This window comes from Plectropomus leopardus, chromosome 13 (assembly GCF_026936395.1).
Source record: "Plectropomus leopardus strain MGB_pleo_1.0 chromosome 13, ASM2693639v1, whole genome shotgun sequence".
Taxonomy (NCBI): Eukaryota; Metazoa; Chordata; class Actinopteri; order Perciformes; family Serranidae; genus Plectropomus; species Plectropomus leopardus.
This window is the reverse complement of record NC_142188.1, coordinates 25,531,474-25,548,857: the sequence shown is the minus strand read 5'-3', so window position 1 is coordinate 25,548,857 and position 17,384 is coordinate 25,531,474. Positions and strand designations below refer to the sequence as shown.

At 41.0% G+C, this 17,384-nt stretch overlaps 1 long non-coding RNA gene across 1 annotated transcript in view; it reads right to left on the bottom strand.

Moving 5' to 3' along the window:
- LOC148187726 (uncharacterized) overlaps positions 1-16,382 on the bottom strand; it is a 58,100-nt gene extending 41,718 nt beyond the window's left edge. Inside the window, exons 1-2 of the long non-coding RNA XR_015778461.1 lie at positions 16,166-16,382; positions 13,183-13,251 (exon numbers count right to left, since the gene is read on the bottom strand). This is a non-coding gene — a long non-coding RNA (uncharacterized LOC148187726). The remainder of the gene's footprint in view (positions 1-13,182; positions 13,252-16,165) is intronic.
- Between the last annotated feature and the right edge of the window lie 1,002 nt (positions 16,383-17,384).

Below are 17,384 nucleotides of genomic sequence, written 5' to 3'. Positions count from 1 at the left end.
ATTTCATTTTGGCTGAAGTTTGTGATTTAATTTACTGCAGAATTACAATATGGTTTGGTTTAGGATTTACTGTGAATTTAAAGTGTATTCATATCTATACTGTGCACAAACAGCATTAAAGAAATTACATAACAACAAGAGATGGATGCCATATCACTGTCCACACTTACAACTGTCATTAGGGGACACTTTGTTATTTGTGAGAGGGAAGGCAGTGGTGTAAAACTGGGTAGGCATGTCAAATCCATTTCTACACAATGGGGAGATTTGTGGGGGGTTTTTTTGTTGTTTTTTAAATTCTGGCTTAGCAATGGACATACAATTTTAAATGGTTTAATTTTGTATTTATTTTTAAAACTCCTTGAAATGCATGGTTTAGAACAAAAATTACACCCTTTACCACAGCCAGACACTGTAAAAAAAAGAGAAGAAATTATTGTCAGATAATCCAATTTTAGTTAGTATGTCTAGTTAGTTTAGTTTAGTTTAATTTGTAAGAAATTCAAGTACTGAAGTATGTTATGATTTTATTATTATTTCTTTTGATTAAAATTTGTTTTTCTTTTTATTATCTGTATTGTATAGCTCTGCATCACCTTCAAAGTTTAAAGTTATGTAGTTGGGCTACTGTGAGGGTTTTGCGACAGCAGCTGAATGTAATCCTCACATGCATAGAAAAATGTGAGTGAGCATATGTGTGTCAAAGACACAGACAAAACTGAAGAGAGGGGAAAGGGAGAGATTGCACAACATAAGAAAGATTTGCTATTTCTAAACCTTTTGGACGTCACCAGCCACACAGAGTTGATGGATCTCAACAAGCAGGGATTTGGACTGATACTTGATTCTGTCTGGAGTCTGTTTCAGCACTCCCATTCACCTCATCACTCCGTCCCGAAGCGCAGAGATCTCATTCACCTTTGAACTCTAGAGAACCCCCCTCGTTGACTCTCAAGAGCCCCACAGTCGCCCATTGCCAACCAGGTGCAAAGCTCGGCTTACTTCTGTAAGCGTGGCGTCGTGGCCGATGACGTAAAAGTTTAATGTCTACTTGAATCTAGCCAGAAGGTGGACAGAGATAAGGATGAGAGCTCCACCAGAGAGGGGTAAAAATTCAGAGGGGGCAAGAATCCAAAAGCAAAAAGAAGATTAAAAGGGCAGGAAAATAGATGAGATGAGAGGAAGTGAAAGAGGTTGGAAAAGGTGTAGGAAACAAGAGGGACAGTGCATTAGTCACAGGGTAACTTTAGCTCCCTTTGTGGCTGAGCAGAGAGAGATTTCTCATCAGTGATTTAGCTGGAGCAGATTACAGAAACACTATACATGCCAGACGTGCCATTTGTCCATCTCCCTTCCTTTATGTCTCTGTCTCTGTTTTTCTATAAGCTGTCTCCACCCAAAGATCAGTGCAGGGCAACAGAAATGTTTCTGCTGAGAGTGGACTTTAACATGGGGTCAGGATGGGAATAAACCCAGAATAGTGATCATGTGTTTGATTAATGTAACCATGTCACCTCTCCTTACTCAGCTCAACATTAGTCTTGTTTGACTGAAAACATTTATTTCTGTGGATTGTATTTAAAGCTTTAGCAAGACACATAATGGGTTAAAGCATGTGACCAGTCCTGGGAAATATCTGCAAGTGAGTGATGATCTCATGTTTTTATTTTTTTTTAAATGGAAGGCATGAATGTAAAGTATTTTATTTTTGGGGAGAGTAAACTAATTTTAAAATTCAAAGTGTGAACTTAGAACATGATATAGTTTATTTTAATCTATGTGATTTGAACTTCAAGTTGGGGTCTTGTTAGGTGTGAACATGCCAAACACTGGTGGTTGCCAACAGTGCCTGTTTTGAGAATTCCCACCTTTGGTTTGCATTTTTTGGAATGCCTCTAGCTGGAGAGCAGCAATTATTTTCTGCTAAAGAGATTCAAAATATACATGATTCCTTTTCTGGATTAAGATTTTCCAAAAACATATTTTTAACAGATATGGGACTTTTAAGATGCTGAAACACACCTGAAAGAGCTTCAAAAATAGTCACTACTAGTGATAAATTATCTTGCAAAGATAAGAAAACTGGTGATTTACATGGAATGATTAAAAAGCAAAGTAAGTTATCAACCTAAAAAACATACTGAATACTAAAATAAATTGTTTACAGCAGATTAAACAGGCTAAAGTCACCACACAGACTCTCTTGTACACCTTCAACTGAATCAGACTTTGACTAGTGGGTCCAGTATGTTGTCATGTTTGTGAATTGGTGTACCGTTACTGTTATGTCTGCAGACTGGTCCCGCTGGGGTTTCTCTCTTCTTCTGTTATTGCACTGAGGGGGGCTGCAGTTTTAGTGTAACTGAGGTGTTTGTGCAAGTATATTTGGTTTGTGTTATACATTGTGCATGTTTTAAGGTATTTGCTGCGACCTTATTGATTAAAGGACATTTAAAATCAAAGCGTCTGTCTTTTTCTTTCACTCTGTCCTCTTTTTCCTCTTTCTTTCTTTGACTAGCCACAGTCTCTCACAATCTCAGGGTGCCAGATTGGTGTGAAATGTGTTTCTTTGAGTGGAAGCTAACTCACTTTGTTCATGTGCATAGGTGTGTGAGCGTGTGTGTGTCCGTGTGTTTTGTGTGTAGTTTATCCCCTGCGACTCTGTAGTCTACAAAAACTGTCATCACCCAGCCATAAAGCAGATGCCTGTTGCCCCCATGTGACCCACACAGACCCACAAGGTGATTAACTCGGGTCACCTTCCATACAGATCAACACACTGTCACACACACTGTCGTCACACCCTGAATTTAATCGACGTGGTCTCCCTTTCCATTTTGATAAACACATAAAATCAGATTGCTGTTAAATTTTGCCCGATTATTACAACACAATAAGAAGTGTGTAAAGAGAGATGAAAAAAACCCCACTTCATTTGAAGTGGTGCAGCAACAGCCGTGCAGCATGCAGGTAGTTATGACACGGTGTATTATTTGATCTAACATTGCAGTGCCTTCTGCAGTGTGTCTAAAAGTCAGGTTGGCTTGTGAAAAGCACAGTAAGCTAAAGTATCTTGGTGACATATTATCTGCTATGTAAAGATGTGAAACTTTGCCATGTCAAAAGTCCGATATAATGTGTAATAAAATATAAATTATATAAAGTATATTTAACAACAGTAACATGAACTCATATTTTTTATATATTTATGCATTTTTTAAGTATTATCTTCTTGGGCCTTTGTACAGATTGGTGCAGTGTGTATGGATTGTAGCCTAAGGGTTGTGCTTGTAGGCGCATTTTGTTAACTGCAGACAGGCTAGCTTGCTACTAATACCGGTTCATGTCAGGTTAGCCATTGTTAGCAACACCAGTTGATAACAAATATGCTGAATTTTGAGGGTACATACAGCAAAGCAACATGTTCGCAGATAGAAGTTGGACAGGACTCTGTGTGTGACTGTTTAAATGACACAAAAATAAGATGGTAGTGTTAATCAACAGTATATTGCTACAGCTTTCACTATGACATGCATAGCAGCCATCTTGGATTTTGAGGTCAGGGTCGGTAAGGTTACTCCAATATTCTGAGACAGAAATCAAAGTTTAGGGAGCATTTTGGAAACTCAGAAATTCCAACTTTATAGTGCAAATGGCTGTTAAAAGCTGTTTCCTCACTTCCAGTCTTTATGCTAAGCTAAGCTAAGCTAAGCTAAGCAGCTGCTGGCTGTAGCGTTATAATTATCCAAGTGTGAAAGCGTCTTGGTAAATAAAGAAATTATTTACCACATTCCAAACTATCTTGATAAAAACTGGGCATAAAGGCCTGAAAAAGCTAGTAACATGCAGATTGCAGGATAAGTAAGGAAGAAGGAAAGGGACCCTTGCATAGTAAATGCAACAATCCAGAGACAATTCAATACATTGATAATTCTCCTGCCACTTCTGCCAAGTGTCCCTCTTCCCCTCGAGCCTTTTTAATCAGTGGGAAAGAGAAAGTACTGCTCTTCCCTGAGTGTTTGTTAGCGCGGCTGCATGTGTAGTCTTGCAGGATGACTTCATGTCATCAGTTGCTGTTCTCATTATTTGCGGGTGCTGGCGAGCCTGGCGGGCTTTTCAGATTGTCTCTGCTTTAGGACTTTTTGGCAGGTCCTAAACAGCAGAGAGAGACAAGACTCAGCTCTCAGGAAGACACACTCGCTGCAGGGCAGAATTAAAGACAATAAATACACAAGTTGGAGGAGCTTCACTCAAGTTGTTCTTTTTTTAGCGGTGTCCCCGCCTGGCAGGGTTATTATCCCACCCTGCAGTGACTGTGTGCAGCAACTATTCAGTGTTAATCTTTTCAGTTTGTCCTCCAACAAGTTGGAACACCTCAGTGTGTGTATGTGAGTGTGTGTCTTTTGGGTGCTAACAAGGTTTGTTCCAAGGAGTTGAGTAACTGAGTTCCTCCCCAGATGCAGCAGCAAGCAGGTGTGGAGTTGAATACTTCCCACTGTCTCCTGGTCTAATCCTCTTCTCTACCCAGCGGCTGAAGAAGTTTAATTGTAAGAAATAAATCCTCTAGTTTCGAAACACTGTAATCTTTAAAAGTGGTAAAAATGTCCTGACTCATGCTCAAAACCAGGCCGTAGGCTGCCCCCTTTTATTAGTTTTCCAGCATTTAAAATAAGGACTACGCAGCTTCTCGCCACTGTTTTGTCTTGTTGCAGTATTTTATTACTGCTGCTGTTGCTGATGGGAAGGTGAGCCATCATGTGCCTGCATGTTCAGAAACAATATGAAAGCTGTGAGGTAATGTGAGTGGGAAAAGCAATAAAATAACATTAAAGTAAGTGTTCTTGTAACTTTAATAAATACACCTGTTATTCAATGACTTTGAAAGCAGGCTGCAGGAGGTAAAAGAGCAATTAACTATTTTTCAGCAGCAGCTTATCACAGTGTTGATATTATGACAGATGTCAGACAAAAAGAAAAACATGAAACAACTGCACGTTCAAACAATCATATGACTATGATGACTTTAAACACACCTCAAAACATGAATTATGATTTATTCTTTGCATCACTGCTGATATTTTCCAGCCATAGTTTCAGTTTATTATGGATTTTATTAATACTATAAAAATAAATCTGAAAACTTTAGACTTTCTTCAGATTGTTATTGCAAGCCAAATAACATATCTTTTTTCTCTTGTGTTGTCAAAGTCACAGAATGAAATTGCTGCTTAGTAATGCAGTTGCTTTTGTAAAAGCTCTTCATTGTTGCTGCCTTCAAGCATTAGTTTTTTTTTTCTACAGCAAACTAAATCACCAGAATCAATTTATTTCAGATAATCATTCAAAAGATCTTTTCACTGAATTATTCATCAAAATGTTCAGTTCTTGACTGAACCTCTGACTGTTCGTGGTCCCTCTGACTGATGAGAAAAATTTCACTGTCTGTGAACTGAGAATGGCTGAATGAAAGGTGAAGTTCTACGCTATTATGCACAATGCGGATTTTTTTTCTCGGCACCTTATTATTGAAGAGAATATATGGCACTACTTCCTACTTCAAGACTTTAGGACTTAAATAGGAGAGATTTCTTTGCAAGGGTGGCAAAGGCATGACCAGCCATACGACTCTGCCCCTGATCGGCTTACCCCATCATTTTTACCTAACCAATCTCACCCCTAGTGCCTAAAATTAACCAACCTAACAAAGCCAACTAATGAAGGCAAAGAGTACTAGCTAATCAGAGTGCAGCCGGTCATGCCTTCACTATTCTAGTAAAGAAAATGTGGCAAAAGGCAGAGAAGGAGAGGGACGGGCTTGAGCAACTCAGCAATTGTTTATCAGTAAAGGCTCACATTTCCTTCTCATTCACTCGAAACTGACTGAGTGCCTAACTTAATTTTCAATGTTGGAGCTTTCATGAATGTACCAACAAGCAACATTGATAACAACCATACCATTAGAAAAATACGTACTGTGAAGCAGTGCTGTAGTCAAAACTACCTCAGCCTAGAGGAAGTCATGACCAAGAACATGTGTATCAGACCAAGTCAAGACTTCAAGGGTTTGTGACCTTGTCCAGTTCGGTTCTTGCGGTTGTGTTCTTGAGTGGTCTGAAGTAAAATCCGCAGTCCTCTCTGTCCAAGACTGAGACAAGACTGAGTAATGATGCAGTCAATACTGAGATGAGACCAAACCCTTCAAAAAGTGGTCTCAAGACCAAGACTGATCTTGAGTCATACAACAATCCAATGAAGGATAGTCTTTCAAACCAGCTGAATTTCACGGCATTTTAACCTGAACGATCTGATTCTGTCACATCTGATCTGTGACTCAAAGTAACCACTCTAGTTGAAATTCACCTGCAACTTGCACTTATGAGGCCGACAGGGGCAGTAAGTCTTGCTGGATTAGTAAGTGTTTCAAGCGAGAGGATCATTTGATCCTCCATCCCTCCCCTTGTTTCACAGCAAGCTGCCAAGCAGTCGATAAAGCCGCCCATCCTTTCCTGACTATACCCCTGGGTGAGAGTGATCTACTGTGCAAGCTAGTAAAAATATTTTTTTTCTGTCCCTCTCACTCTCTACTTTTCTTCCTCTCCATCCCTTACCTCTGCTTGTCTGTTATTACCATCAGCCAGGTACCTTTGACTCATACAGAAGGACATGCCTTTAATCGGGAACAACTGACATCAGCGCGTGTGTTAAATGCGGTGTCCTTATGTCTTTTGTCCATGTGGATGGAGGGACCTTGCTAGGCATCTGTCTATAACTCTGTTACGTTCTGTCACATGATACAGCTGTTGAGTATTTGCAAGACTCTGTACCCTCAAAATAGCGTTACCTACTGCTGCAGTCCTACCCAGCACAGCTGAGACTAACCATTTAGCAACACATCCATCACTGTGCTGCAAAGCCACAGTTAAACAAACCGTCTTGGCTGTCTTCTTTATGCTCTGTTTTCCTCTTGTTTGCCTTCTTGGCTTCATAATCTCCTCACATCACCTGATTTCTGATCTCACAGCATCCTGACAGGAAACAGCATCAACTACTTGTATTTTCCACATACCTTTGATTGCCACAGGATTTGGTGATTTATAAACATATAGTAAATTTTAACTGGCATATTTCTGGGAAAAGGGCTCTCTGACTGAAATTTATGGAGTCCAAAACACAAAACCCAATAACATTAAACAATGGGAAAACACACAGGCCTGTGTGTTCAAGCGCACACCCCTGCTGAGAGTTGCTGAACCACTTTCAGGAGCATGAATGATGATTTGCACTTACAAACTACACTGTTATCAATTAGTGCAGCTGGTTTGGAGCATCTCGACTACGCAGGCGTACATAAATCACTCGTCCCGTATGCGCAAGAGAGTCAAAGTCTTTTGTGGGATCAGTAAAAGTTTTGTTTGCCAGAATCAGCCTTCATGTGGATAGGCTCTCCTCTTGGTATACCAAAGCTCCTGGAGCAAAAACTGCTGTTTGTCAAATGAGAAACTTCCAGTGTGGGTTAACTGGAAACATCAGGGCTCTGGTCAGAGCTACAAGAGGCACGGAGAGGCTGCCTTTGGGGAGACAAAACAAAAACATGTTCTGAAAGTGAAAGGGCATGCATTGAAGCAGCACGGAAGGAATACATGCAGGTTTTACAGGAACGCGATAAAGGGGTAAAGTGGTGAAGTGAATAAAGCTGTCCTCCAATCAGGCCATTGTTGGTTTAACTTAACTCAATCCAGCCGTCACCCCTTTATCAAGATCACACATCAAGTTTCCGTGTTCACAGGCAGCTTGACCTCTTCATCTTCATCTGCCCAAGAACTCCCTTCTCCTGACTCCTCCTAACTGCCTAGTTTCTGAGATTTTTATTCTCACACGAGGGCACAAAACTTCAAGTTCACTTGAAAACACAAGCTGGGACACTCTGAGATGTGTTATTGTGCTTTTGTGTGTCACTGAGCGCAGAGATGTTTGCCTTAGGCCTGAAAGGACATAATACAAAGGAATGCAAAGTGAGGCCACACCATGACACACACTACTGTCTTCTGGCCAGCCCAGGGCGGTGTGCACACGAACATGCTGCCAACACCTTACACTGAAACTGGTGATGGAGGTCTTGGTTGATCCAAAAACAACAGGAAGTAGGATTTTTTTAAGTTAATTCATCTTGATTCTGCACAGGACAAGGGGGAGCTCATTTCATACAGTGGATGGGTGGCGGTGGGCCGTAGTGCAGGTGTTAGCATTTTAGTGGCAGGCTTTAAATGCAGCGTTTGTGTGACGCGTGTGTGAGCTCACAGCATGAGGTAATGAGAAGTCGAAATAAAAACAGAAAAAGTGAGCTGAATAAATATACACACATCACTTTACTACAGGCTCATATTAAAAGACAGGAAAACAAATGCAAAGACGCACTTCAGCATGGGACAGATTTCTTTTTTTTACACGTTCTCAGATAAGTGAGATCTACACTGTTTTTATGATTTTATATTGCCTTCTCATACTGTAGCACCTCAGAAGTAGCATATTTAGGGATTCATTGAATAAGCAATGATTGTTTTGAACACAAGCATAAGAATCAGCGTTGGAGAAGTGTTGCAGCTCGAGTATTTTAAGTATTTTCTGTGGATGCTTTTATACATGATACATTTTTTAAGCATTTCAGCAAGGTCCCCAGAGGGTAAATCATAATGACTTTGGTCATTTCCTGGCCTTTTCTTTAGCACCACCATAAGGCTGACATTGGTATTTTTAGTGAAATGTTTCAACAATTATTTGAAGCATTAAAGTTTGGTACAGACATTCAAACTACTTGCAAAACTAATGACATTGCCATCAGCCTCGGCTGTACTTTGTTTTTAGTCCTAATAAGGACTATGGATGGGTGTGTGCCCTGACGATTTTTGAGGAGACTGCCTGTGCTGAGAAATGTCTTTGCAACCCTACTCGCCAACTATTACTAGTGGTCAACATCTGCTTTGGTATTCACACCTGATGAAAAATGTACCTGAATATGTATAAACCATAGTCGAACTTCTGAAAGTCCAGCTGACTTCAAGCTCCTGTCATCTGCAAAGATATACCAAACAGTTTTTTTCTCTATCAGACAGGACAATAAAGAGGCAGACAGCTATAGGGTCGAGAGAGGGATGACACAAGTCACCAGATGCAACTCTGTGATACAGTATATGCCTTAATCATACGGCTATCAGAACACCCAGGTGCCACAAACTTTTTAGAGCTACTTTTCAAGGCTACAGGTGAGTATTTGATACTCAAAAGATGTATTTTCAACGGAGTATTTCTTTACTATGGAGGACTGATGCTTTCTCTCCCCCATCTTTCTCTGTTTCAGTATATAACCCAAAATGCTGAATTAATTTTTTCACTCACTTCACATCAATTTATTAAATCGATGCCATTTTAATATGACTTTACATCACAGAGCTTTATCGTTCAACAGCCTCCAGCTTAGCAGATGTTTGGTACAACTATTCCTGCCGTCTCTTTCTGCAGCTACATATCAATATGCCGCAGAGACAGCCAGCTCCGAACAGGTGTTCCTGCTCACGCATGTGAGATCATGGCTTTACAGGGAGACATTACTGCACTGAGAAGTGAAGATGGTGTCTTTCTTCCACACTCCTCCTCCCCATCTTTTATCCCTCGCATTTCTCCATCTGGAGTTCTATCTGTAACTCATCTTCCATCCATTACCACATCATCCATCAACAATAACGCCAAACAGTGCCTGTCTTTTCCCTTGTAATGCAAACCTAGCAATACTACTGCTCCGACATCCTCGCTGCACACACACACATTGACTTGATCACTGTCTCCAAATCCATCAACCAAGTTATTTTCATGTTAATCACAGAGCCTTTATTGCCTCTGCCGCCCTCTTCAAACCGGCCCGCTCACCTCGCTGCCCGCTCTGAAAAGCTCTGATTGTCCCTTCATTTTCAGGTGCCTTTGGGTGACTCTAGGACTGCATTGTTTACCCTCGGCTCCTGAGATGGGATCCATCCAGCCACCCAGTCAGGTGCTTATCTGATGCAATGGACCATTGATCACCTTCTACCCTTTCAATGAATCAACTCTCTGTCAGTTGAGTGGACAATCATCCACTTGGTAACCTAAAACTAACCTCATATATTGCTGCTTCAGGTTCACTAGACCTCCGCTTGTTGGTGTGCTCCTATTGCTGGATCGGGTTCAGCTGAGAATAAAATGGGATGTTGCATTTCATTTGAGTTGCGTCGATGCATGTCCTGAGTTCAGACATGTAGCAGTATATACCGTATGGCAGCACTTTGGGTGATCATCCCACCAAAGCGATGAAGATGCAGTGATGTCACTCGTAAAATAAACAGAAAAGTTGAAACAATTTCTTCTGGATAAACTCTTTTTCATAAACCCTTTTGTGTTTCGAAAATCCCACCGACTGTTCCGATCCAAGCCATCTCGTCCTCTGAGAAGCTATCATAAACCTGATGAATGACTTTTCATCTGGGCTGTAAATATTTATCCACTGTACAAATCCAAATTCCATTAAGGGAGTAAACATAAACATATTTCTTTCTTTCTTAAGCAGGCATATATGAAATTAAACAATGTAATGCTGACAAAGAGTTCAACTAAGTGCCACCATATGGTCAATGGTGGTTCTCAGAGCTACATTGTTAGTTGTGTGTGCAGTCTGTTTCTGACAACAGCTTGGCTCTCATCAGCCCTTCATCTCCAAACACGCTGCATGTGGTGCTCCCACCAACGCGGCCCGGTTTAAACCCCAAACACGGGAACGGTTTGTAATTTGTCATGGCTGTGTCAGAAATGAACTGATGTGTTTGGGGTTGTGGAAAGCATCCACTGAGGGAGGGAGGAGATGATGAAGGAATTGGTTTGTTGTGGGTGTCAGTGATACAACAAATGGCTCACACACGCTCACATGACGTCCACATCCCTTTGTAACTAGGTTTACGTTAGCCCTAACAACCGCAGGCCCGAGAGGTGCCAAGAAGTGGTGGAGCGGAGGATTGGGGACTTTTTTCTTCGCATTTGGCAAGGAAACTATTTCTCTCTTCTAATGATGCACAACATTTCCTTATAAATAAACGTCCATTTTGCAACTCTATGGCTGTTTATGTAACACAGCTGTGGCTCGAGCTATACTCTTTTCGTGATAGTTTGACATTGTCTGCTTTGGTCCTTAGAACGTCATCCGGCAACTAGGAAGTGGTTTATTTTGTTTGTGCTGCAAAAACAGTGAAAGGGCAAAAGAAATTCCAAGTAAGAAGATCTTATGGCACTAGACACAGTTAAACTGACAATCTGTGCAAAGTTACAATGTAGCAACAAATTACCAGCGTTGAGACTCCATGGGAGATGTGGGATTCCTTATTTTAACAGGGCTTCAACACCCCCTGTAAAATATGTGACATATATAATAATATCACAATATTACAATAGTGCGGAATTGCTTAAAGTTGCCAATTTCGGGAGACAGCCAGCACGTTTTCATCCCAACTTGTCCAATATCACCACTTTGTCAGTGGACCTTCATGTCTAAATATGATGTGCTAGGTACCATCCTGTGTCTGTTCTGGTCTTCTGGGACATTGTGTCAATTTAAATGTGTCGTATACATTGCATCTTATCAAAACACAGTTCTGTTTTCACAGGATATGTTAGGATATGTTTCTGCTTGCTACATGCATACAGACTTTTTTTTAAAAGAAACTTAAAACATATGTGAAACACTTTTTTTATGTTTGTTTTCTTGGATTTAGGCAACAAAAGCACGTAATTAGGTTTAGAAAAAAACATCATGGTTTGGCTTAACAGGAAGCCAACAGTGGGCTGTCAGGTAAAAGTCCTAGATTTGTTGGCCCCATCAACCTCCACTCCCACCGGGTTAGGGTTAGGGTGGGTTAGGGGTAGGGTTAGATGTGAGAACATAATATCCATGACACTTATGAGGTGCCACTAGTTACCATGCAACCAGCAGATTTCTACAAATTGTCATCCCTGACCTGACAGATGCTTGTTTGCGGGGGGCGCAGATTGATGCAGTAGCTTTGAATGTTGTCTACTGAGAGTTCTGAAATGAACTACAAATAGTTAAAATATAGTGCATGCATTTCATATCATGTTTGGGGCTGCACAAAATGTTTCTGAGGGCTGCCATTGACAAACCGGCCACACTCAGCTGCCACCAACTATCCAAATTTATCATCCTTGAGTCCAGTGAGTCTCTCCTGGTTGAACTATAACATAAATAATACATATACAACAAAAATAATAATTGTGCAACTTCACAAATTTGAGCACTAATTCCTGCATCATGTGAAAATGATCACAGACGGATATTTGGTGAGCTCTGCAGAAAGCGCAGTGGGATGTGGCTTACACCACATGCTCCCATTTGTGAATTAGGGATCTCATTAGCCACCACTTGGTCCATTACTGGTTCCGGAACTCATGGCACCAAACTGTCTGCATCCGTGGTTTCTAAGAGGGTGGGGGGGTGAAGGCTAGATGTTGGTACTCCCCTGAGCCTGAGCAGATAGCATCATGCCAAGAGCAGCAGCAGTTAGACCCTGAAACCTAACCACCAGCACCCCCTCCTCTCACCCCCCCGACTTAATTAGGCCATAATTTTACTGTATGCCACAGTGTGGAGATATCGGCCGTGTGGGGAGAGGGAGGTGGGGTGAACGGGGGTTTAACAGCGGTTCCAAAAGTCCCATTAAAGGATTTCAGCAGCTTTTCTGGGCTCACATTGTCATTCTCTCACCCACAAATGCTGTGTTTCAGTGCAGGTCAGCATTCCTCAATACGATCAGAGGTTTGAGATCAATAGCAGCTAGAAAGCAAGAACTGCAGTTTATAATTCCAATGTATGGTTTTGCCATCAGCTTGGAGAAAGTGCTTAACGGCTTCCCCCACTGAGGTGAGCCCTACCTCTTCAAGAATGTGAAAATGGGTAAATAGATTACCATCTCGTCCTTCATACTATTTTCACTGGAGCCCGTCCAGTTGGCTTATTACAGAGAGAAACAATATATCCAGTGTGCAGGCATTATCTCGTCAAAGTTTGGGCAGCAGGGTGAGAAATGTTTGCACACACATACACGCTCTACACTTTCACACATCGGGCAGCTCACGACTGATAATACTCACGCACAACTGTCATCCCGCCATATCTTGTCAGTGTTACTCAGCAGTTTGTTTCTCCGACTGTTCCTCCATCTGGCAAAACAAAGATGACAAGTCAAAAAACCTGCACTGTAAAATCCGACAAGTTGATTTTACTTTTAAAAAAAATTAAAAATTAGGAAACCAATTGCTTTGAAAAATGTGAGTAAATTTAACTGTTAGTGTTAATTTATGTTTACTCTTTACTCTTTAGTTACATTTACTTAATTTTGATAAGTTGTTGGAATTTAATAATGACAAGTTTAATTAAATCAATTTTTCATAAGTTTAAGCAACTTCTGTAAACCAAGTTTACTGAGCTACATATCTGTATTCTGCGGGCTGCATATTAGTCAATTAGTCATATTTGTGTTTTCTATATTTCAAGTTAACAAAACAGAACCGTTACAGTTATGATTGGCAAAATCCTCTGTGTGATGATCACGTTAAGTCAAACTAATGTGGTTTACTGAAGCTGCTAACACTTAGAAAGAACAAGGTCATTCTTACTGTCATTTTTAAGTTGCAACAACTTCACAAAATTAAGTAAATACAACTACAGTTTGAGTAAACTTAACAATTAGATATAAAGTGACAAATTAAGATTACCAGCTGTATTTACTTTCCTTTTTCAAGGCAGACAATTTCCAAGATTATTTTAAGTAGGATCAACATGTCAGATTTTACAGTGCACAACCTGACGCCCAAACAGAGGAATGCGCATCTGACCAATGGAAACCAAGCCATTGTGCACAATAACTCTTTCAGACATAAAACCACATTCGAGCGCACGAGTCCCAATTTTGGTCAAAATGGTGTATTTTAATGCAGCCAGATAATTAACAAGGCAGTAAATTATAGCACAGTAAATGGGCCAGGCTGTTGTGAGACAACCTCTACAGTTAATGGCTTTTATACTCTGTGCATTCTTTCATGGAAGGAATGTAACGGGGTGCAAAGACAGCCAAGAATGACACAGACTCAGTCTCCCAGCACCTTTCTCTCACCTCTCTCCACACTGTGCTTTATCCTCTCTCTCCCTCATCGCGAGTCTGACTCAATCAGTCTTTGTCCATGACTTTGAGGTATCATATAGGCGTGTGTGTGTCTGTATGGATATAGCGCGTGCCTATGTGTTACTATTTTCCCTGTTTAAACACAGCACACTGGTCTCTTTTATTGCTTACGCATATTTCACAACTTTTCCTGCCCTGGAGCGAGAGGAAGACCAAACATCCTCCATCGTAAATTTTCTCCCAGAGCACAACCTGGAGAGTGTGCCACACAGGAAAACACACACACACACACACACACCCACCCACCCACACACACACACACACACACACACACACACACACACACACACACACACACACACACACACACACACACACACACACACACACACACACACATGTGGAGGGTGCAATGGAAACGTAGGGGAGTGAGCGCATCATATATCACAAGCACAAATGAAGATTTTCATTTCAGCAGAAAATATTTATTTATTTTAACACCTACTTAAACAAAAGGATTCCTATAATGAAATGGCTGTTATTGCCCCCCCCAAAACCAGATAACGCATTTTAGCCCATCTCCCCTCATATGAATAAACATGGTATCAATCACAGTGGATGGCGTGGTGAAGTGACCACCCCTCTTCACTTCACCGACTAATGGGAAATCAAATCTGGGGAATGTCTTTAGCTCATTGCTCATCTTCAGGATGCCTGCCCAATTAATTGGATCCAATTCATCAGACATGATTCATCCCCAACACAAACTCATATTTACCTCAGCTGTGATTGATGGGATCATTACAATGATTACATTTGGTCCAAATGTGTTCGTATGACAGCAGCCTTTGTCTCCACGAGAGTCTCCATCTCTGTGTCTCTGCACTGTGGATTCATTTCTGTGTGTGTGTGTGTGGTTGTTATTGTAGGTAGATGGTGTGTAAATGTATCAGTATTGTTTAGTGTGAGTATGCCATTAAGGAAATTGATTCCCTCGCTGCATTTTCTGTGGTCTCGCATGTTCTGTGGTTTTGGTTTTGGGCTTGAGGCAGTGACCAACGACTGGACACCGTCAGGAATTTGTGGTCAGCTCTTTTGTTACACTTACAAGTTTTCGGAGCTTTCTCACACCAAGACGTCTGTGAGGAGCCAGGGCAGTGTGTGTTTGTATTGCCCAGTGTTTATTTGGTGTCTGTTCTGAGTGTGTATATAGATATATCCGTGGTGAAAATGCAAGGGGTACAGGGGGGAAAATTAGATTTCTGTCCAAAGTTGAGTAACACACTGTTTGCTTTTGTGACGACATTCATGTCGGGAAAGGCGGTTAAAGTGGTGGAGTCATTGCTCCATGTTCATTATGTTCATTTTAGCTTGTTTATTTGTTCTGAGGAAAGACATTAAACTGGTGAGACTGATGCCTGGGACACAGAGAGGGGGGCAAAACACTTTCAGAACCATGCATTAACTGTACTCACATATTCCCATATTACTATGCAGGAACCTATCTCTAAAATCTTTTCAAGAAGTCAAAAAGCAGCCACGTTTTAAACTTGCCTGTAACTTTGGGATTAAACAGCAGCTTTTTGAAGACTACATAAAGAGAAGCATGGTATCCCTCAAAGTTTGAACATGAAAAAATTGGATCCACTGGTTTTCATCAACTACAATGAACATTATGCACATGCTATGTGTGCATGCAAATGTAAAGATACAAATACAGTTCAACATGGGGATTTTAGTAGCATCCAGCAGGGAAGGTTGCAGATTGCAGCCATTGTCTGCAGAGGTGGCTTCCTTTCCAAAACAAACAGACCAGGTAGTTAAAAAAAAAAACCTGAATACAGCAGATCCACCTTACAAATCCACTGTTTGGCTCCTCAGAAACAAGCCACAAGCCCAGCAGTTGCTACTGTGTGTTCACCTTTTTCTCTGAGGACTTCATATGTGCTTACCTTTTTTCTGAGACTTTCTGAGAGTTTCACTGGGAGCTGAAGTATCCACACAGATCTCCTTCTCTAAACGTGTAAAGTGATGAAACCAGTGAAAAAACCTGAATAAAGCAGTTGATGCTTTAAATCAGTGTTCTCCTACGTTGTTTGGCTGAGAGCCGGGTCACTAGTCTTACACCTGCTAATGCACGCTCCCTTTCTGTCACTGCCTTCCGGCGTCGCACACTTATGCCGCAAGCACCGACAGAGCAGCGCCGGACTGAGAGCTGAGTTATTATTCTTCTAAAAAACAAGCGGATCCAGTGATTTAAGCCGGCAAAAACACCGAATAAAGACGTGTCACGTTAAAAAAAAAAAAAATCGGTATTTTTGCAGTGTCGCATGTCGCGGAAGGCTGCTAATTATGGTGGCTGACAGACAGACAGACAGATACTTTATCAATTAAAACAGGGAAATTACTGTATCCAGCAGCTCATATAAAATCCACATAAAAACATAGACACAGTCACATTAAAGAAAGACAACTACATTCGAGGTCTATAAATAAATAAATAAATAATTACATAAGCTAGTGTAAATAAAAGTCTGAGTTGGTGTTTCGTTGTCCCTTGTGCAGAAACAACATAGTGATCTGTGTGGCAGAGAGCCTGCTCCCTGTGTAGATATAATCAGCTCATCCTAAAGTAACAAAAATGCAATAATTCTCATTTTTAGGTGATTACACACCACAGAAAACATATATTCAATTTCTGCCAATATGTAGCATTAAATCCTACACACTGAACCTTTAAGCAATGTACATTTTGTGATATGAAATATTTTTTTCAAATGGTTTTTATCGTTGCTTTCCTGTTAAAGGGTCGTCTCCCCATGGCCACATATAAGCGAAAGAAGTGCTGTTGCCAGAAAGTATAAATCCCCCGGCTGAGCACTAATTGCATGATTTAAAGCATAGCTGCTGAACACCTTGGAGAGGCCCCACATTAACTTTGTGTGGACATTATACAGGCAGACCTGCACAGGGACCGGAAGATAGAAAGCAGGGGGGGAGAGGGGAGAGGAGATGAAGGTGGGGGTACAGAGAGGTTACAGTTGCTGATATGAGACCTCAGTGCTAATGGGTAACAACTACTTGATTAGATTAACATACAGCCAAAGCCCCTCCTTTCCTTTTCCTCTTCTCTGTCATGTGGATTTCCCATTTAGTCCCTCGTGCCCATTT